We start from the raw sequence: 6,000 nt of genomic DNA, 5'->3' as shown, positions 1-6,000 counted from the left end.
TTGTAGCCTGTTGTTTAGCTAATTTGTGATTTCTTATGCATACTGCTTTCTGTCTGTTGTTTTTTTGGTCTAATATTTGTTTAACTCATTATTGAAAGAGTTGTGCAATTTTGTATGTTCTGCACACTCTTTACTCTTGTACACAATGATGAAAAAGCACATTTTGACCCAGACCACCTCAAACTATCCATTTCATCAGCATGTTTCATGACAAATGTGTCTGAACTTCAACCTCAAATCTATTTTTAGGTGCAAAGTGTTCATAGCTTTGCAATTCCTTCACACATTGCAGCGCAGTGCATTAGTGACTATTATGGCTGGAATTTCTATATATTTCTATATCAATGTTTAGGTTCTTTTCTTGACATGAGACAATGGTTTAGCTTCCTTTTTAATAATCTGTTTTCTGTGGACATTCAGAATATGAAAATTGTTTCGATTTCTATCCATGATATAGAATTGGCCAAGAGTAAAGGGAATATTCAACCAAACTCAAAGATCAACTCAAAACAGAGATCAGAAAGGCGACTGGCACTAAAGAGTCAGATAGGACTTCTACTTTAAAAAAAAGTTAGAGTTGCATGAGGATGGGAATTTCTGTCACATTATGGCACCGTCATCCAGTCTCTGTTAAAAGGCTCTTTGAGCAGACAGAGATGTTTTTGTTCACATTATTGTTTACTGCACAGTGTAGATCACAGCGACATAAGGCTTGTTTCTCTGTCAAAATGAGCTCTCTCAATGAAATAGCCTACTGTGTGTGGCCCTGCTCACATCACAAGGTCTGTCCGTCTATCTATCCATCCGTCTGTCCATCTGTCCATTTTATATTTCACAATATTATATCAGATCAAATAAATGTAGCATTGGCGACTTCTTTCAAAAAAAACTTTTTCTTTAAAAAAACAATGATTTTTCAATGATAGTGTATATAATTAATTTGAAAACATTTGCTAGAATGATGTTTCATTGTGAAATTATTTTACATTCTTCATTATCGGTGACTGGTGGAAAAGTTAAAGGTGACCTGATATGCCCCTTTTCACAAGCTGTAATGGAAGTCTCTGGTGTCCCCAGAATGTGTCTGTGAAGCTTCAGCTCAAAATACCACACTGATCATTTATTAGGCTATAGCTTGTCAAATTTGCCCCTATTTGGGTGTGAGCAAAAACACTGTGTTTTTTTAAAACACTCCCAGCTACTCCAGCAACAACAAAACTGGAGAATGTCACGCAGCCAAAATGTCAGAAAGTGTCAGTAGTGGTGTCCAGCTTTACATCTTCGAACCGGAGTCGGCGAAGAAGTTACAACATTGGAAAATTCACCTGGACTATTCTGAATGGTTAGTGGATAAATGTACAGACCCTTTCCAAAAAATTTGAATATCATGGAAAAGTTTATTTATTTCCATAATTCCATTCAAAACGTTAAACTTGCATAGATTATAGATTCAGGGCCCACAACTTAAATGATTTCAAGTATTTAGTTGTTTATTTGTACATAATTTGGGCTTCCAGCTCATAAAACCCACAAAAACAGGATTTCAAAAAATTTGAATATTACATGAAATCACACAGTAATTAGACAGTGATACCATGGTCATTGAACCAGGTTTTGGTTATTTTGGCAGTGTGGGCAGGTGCAAATCCTGCTGGAAAATGAAGTCAGCATCTCCATAAAGCTTGTCTGATGAAGGAAGCATGAAGTGCTCTGAAAATGTCCTGGTAGACGGCTGCGTTGAGTGGACAGCACAGTGGACCAACACCAGCCGATGACATGGCTCCCCAAACCAACACAGACTGTGGAAACTTCACACTGGACTTCAAGCATCTTGGATTGTGTGCCTCTCCATTCTTCCTCCAGACTCTGGGACCTTGGTTTCCAAATGAGATGCAAAATTTGCTTTCATCAGAAAAGAGGACTTTGGTCCACTGTGCTTTATTAAATCCAGAGTCAACGCAGCCGTCTACCAGGACATTTTCAGAGCACTTCATGCTTCCTTCATTTTCCAGCAGTATTTGCACCTGCCCACACTGCCAAAAGAACCAAAACCTGCTTCAATGACCATGGTATCACTGTGTAATTACTGTGTGATTTCATGTAATATTCAAATTTTTTGAAATCCTGTTTTCGTGGGTTTTATGAGCTGGAAGCCCAAATTATGTACAAATAAACAACTAAATACTTGAAATCGTTTAAGTTGTGGGCCCTGAATCTATAATCTATGCAAGTTTAATGTTTTGAATGGAATTATGGAAATAAATAAACTTTTCCATGATATTCCAATTTTTTGGAAAGGGTCTGTATGTAGTTGTTGTGTAGCATGTACCATCATGTTAATCTAAAAATCTTTAAGAAACAACTTTTGTGCAAATCCAGCGTTGAACTGACCCTCGACTTTATTCGTCACTTTTCCTTTCCATAAATTAAGTTCAACCACGCTGTCCTCAGTCTATAGAGACTCTCATGTTCATTGGTACATCCAATAACAGAACATTTATAATATTTTTTGGTGTAGACATGGTATATCTCCAGCTGCTACAGTGAGGAAACAGAAATGGCTGACTGTTGCGGCTCACTCAGGACGGGATCTATGCTAATCAGTCATGGGCAGGGCTTCCCCCTACTCTTACGTAAAAGTAGGGAGAAATCTGGAACTGCTCGTTTGGAGCGGCTGTTTATGATTTATGGGGATTATATAAAAAAGGAGTGAGTGGATTTTTACCAATATAGGCTGGCTGTTTACACACAGTGTAGATAAACATCTGTGTTCAAACCCCATATAAAATTAAATTTTGTATAATAGGTCCCCTTTAACCCTCTGGGGTCTAAGGTGTTTTTGGGGTCCTTGGGATGTTTTGACATGCCCTGACATTTGTGCTTTTTTCAGTTGCTTATAAACATATTAATGGCAAAGGTGTCATTCACACCAGTGCTACGATTGTCCAGTTCTGAGGAATTGGATGTCGTCAGCATTGATGCAGGGGATTATGAGAATTCGCCACCTCATACCCCTGTTGATGAGGAGCTTATTGAGGTTGTGACTCGTGCTGTGGCTAAATTAAATATAGATTGGCCAGCCGAGAAACATGATGTTTATAAAAAGAAAAGTTTGCTAGATGAAAGATACCTACCATCTAGATCACAGCCTCCTTGTCGGGGCTTGCCGTTTTTTCCTGACCTCCACACTGAGGACTGTCATCGTCTCTAAAAAGGCTTTGACAAAGAAGAAGTCCTGACGCCAAGGCCATCAGACTTCTGAGGGTGGCGCCCTCTGGGGGGCGACTCTCTGAGGCCAGTTCGGTTGTTCCCTGCCGGTTCTCGTCGGCCTAGATTTCTAGGGGTCCTCCTTACTGTGGTGGACCCCGAGCAGGCTCTGGTTATGGAGCAGGAAGTACAGACTCTTCTACGAAAGGGGGCTATAGAAAGGGTTCCTCCTCCCAGCAGGGAGTCAGGGTTTTACAACCGGTACTTCATTGTTCCAAAAAAGGATGGGGGGTTCCGTCCTATTCTAGATCTGCGCCAACTAAACTGCAGGGTTCAGAAACTTCAACAACTTCAAGATGCTTACACTCAAACAGATCGTGTCACAGATTCAGTCCGAGGACTGGTTTGTCACGATAGACTTGAAGGATGCTTACTTCTATGTATCCATCCATCCCCATCACAGGAAGTCCCCGAGGTTCGTCTTCGGGGGCAAAGCGTACCAATATCGGGTTCTTCTGTTCATCACCCTGCACTTTCATAAAATGCCTAGATGCAGCTCTGGCTCCCCTGAGACTCCAGGGCATCCGCGTGTTGAATTACATAGACGATTGGTTGATTTTAGCTCAGTCTGAGCAGATGGCTGTTCGGCATCGAGATGTCGTTCTGTCCCACATAAAGATGCTGGGGTTGAGGCTCAACGCCAAGAAGAGTGTGCTCCTCCCGTCTCAGAGGACCACTTTTCTAGGTGTGGTATGGGATTCGACAACGATGCAGGCACAATTGTCACCTGCACGTATTACTTCGATTCTCTCAGCCATAAATGGGGTAAAACTAGGCCAGTCACTCACTGTGAAACATCTAAATCAGGGAGCGAATATCCTGTCAAGGCAGGGGCTCAGGCCCGGGGAATGGAGACTTCACCCCGAGGTGGTGAAGCTCCTTTGGAAGAATTTCAGTCAAGCTCAAGTCGACCTTTTCGCATCGTCAGGTACAACGCATTGTCGCATGTGGTTCTCTCTCACACACCCAGCTCCTCTCAGGCTGGATGCGATGGTTCAGGTGTGGCCGAGGCTACACCTGTACGCTTTTCCTCCGATATCCATGAAGTTCTGGAGAGGGTTCGCCGGGAAGGGGCCCGTCTGTTACTAGTAGCTCCGTACTGGCTGGCCCGAGTTTGATTTTCGGACCTGCTGTCCCTTCTAGACGGCTCTCCGATGGAGATTCTGATCAGGAGGGACCTATTGTCCCAAACAGGGGGCATGATTTATCACCATCGCCCGGAGAATTTGCACCTGGTATGGTGAAAGCCTTTCTTCACCCTAGGCCGGGTTATATTTCTAAGGTCCCTACTAATGTTGCGGGCTCGATAGTGCTGCAGGCCTTCTGTGCTCCACCTTTTAACACACCAGATCAGGAAAAACTTAATCTGCTGTGCCCTGTGCAGGCTTTGGATGCCTACGTACACAGAGCTGCCCTGTGGTGTAAATCGCTCCAGGGTCTAGGGTGCTTGCTTCTTAGTGTGCACAATGACTTCACACAGAAAAGGCATTTGTTATTATGGCGTCGTAGGTATAGTGTTCCCACAGCGTCTCGACGCAGCTCGAGTTCCCTTAAAAGGGAACGTCTCAGGTTAAGCATGTAACCCTGGTTCCCTGAAGAGGGAACGAGATGCTGCGTCGCCCTGCCATACTCCCTGCATGCCTGTGATCGACTTGCTTCGGCCTATCAGAAGCTAGTGCGGTCTGTTTTCAGGTGTGCTTTATAGTTTCCTGGTCTATGACGTCACCCACCTATGACGTCTCGTCACACTATTGGACTGATTATACACGTGCTTCGCGACGCAATCACGCAGGGGCGTTCCCACAGCGTCTCAATGCAGCGTCTCGTTCCCTCTTCAGGGAACCAGGGTTATATACGTAACCTGAGACGTTTTCAAACAGGTTTCCCCAAACAAACCTTAGACTTTTCATATGTATTCATTAATTTCTTTCTGTATGTATCGTAACATTTTGTTGTCTTTTGTTATTGTTTTCTTAGCGAGTTCTGTAAAAGTCTGGGTTAGGGTTAGATATTTATATGGAATATGGATGGATGTACATAGGTAGCCCCTAATGCCCTCCAACAAGTAATTAGACTTGTGAAGGAAACTTTGGAAATCATCGCTGAAGTTCCCCAGAGACTCTGGCGTTTTGAACTGCTGTGTAGGTAGACTTGTGTTTATCCTGGATAGGATTCTTGATTAAAATGGCAGAGAGTAAGAAATTGGCTGAGTTTGCAGTGGTTAGGCCACCAGACTAAAATATCTTCTTTAGCAAAATAATGTTGTTTCGATGTTTCTTAACCCTTTTTTTTTTCTTTCGTTCAAAAATTTTGATTTAATTTCAGTTCTAGGAGTTATTTTTAATGCATGTTGTACTTGTAAGAGAGCCATTCGATATTAAACATCCCCCCCACCCCCATCCTATGCTGAGGGCGATTTTTATTTTCCTTCCAAGCTGCAACTCCAAAAACAGTCGAGCAGACACCACAAGAAAGGCCCTCTAGGTCACTGGAAGATGTAGACTCACCATTGGACGGCAAAAGAAAAATATCTACTTTCATTCAAATTATACCTTATAGACCATACCGAACAATGCATCAAATATAAACATCCTTTTGGAAATATTACTTAACATATTGAGTTTCTCTCTCCTTGGATGCGCCATGGACTTTCTAGAGGGTGAACAGTATTTTACGAGTCTCTCTCCCCTGTAATACGGTGGATCGCCTTAATATAGTAGATCCCCACCTTCA

Source organism: Abramis brama (genome assembly GCF_963993115.1).
Source record: "Abramis brama genome assembly, chromosome: 18".
Lineage (NCBI taxonomy): Eukaryota > Metazoa > Chordata > Actinopteri > Cypriniformes > Leuciscidae > Abramis > Abramis brama.
The sequence above is the reverse complement of the archived record's forward strand: the minus strand, read 5'-3'. Positions refer to the sequence as shown.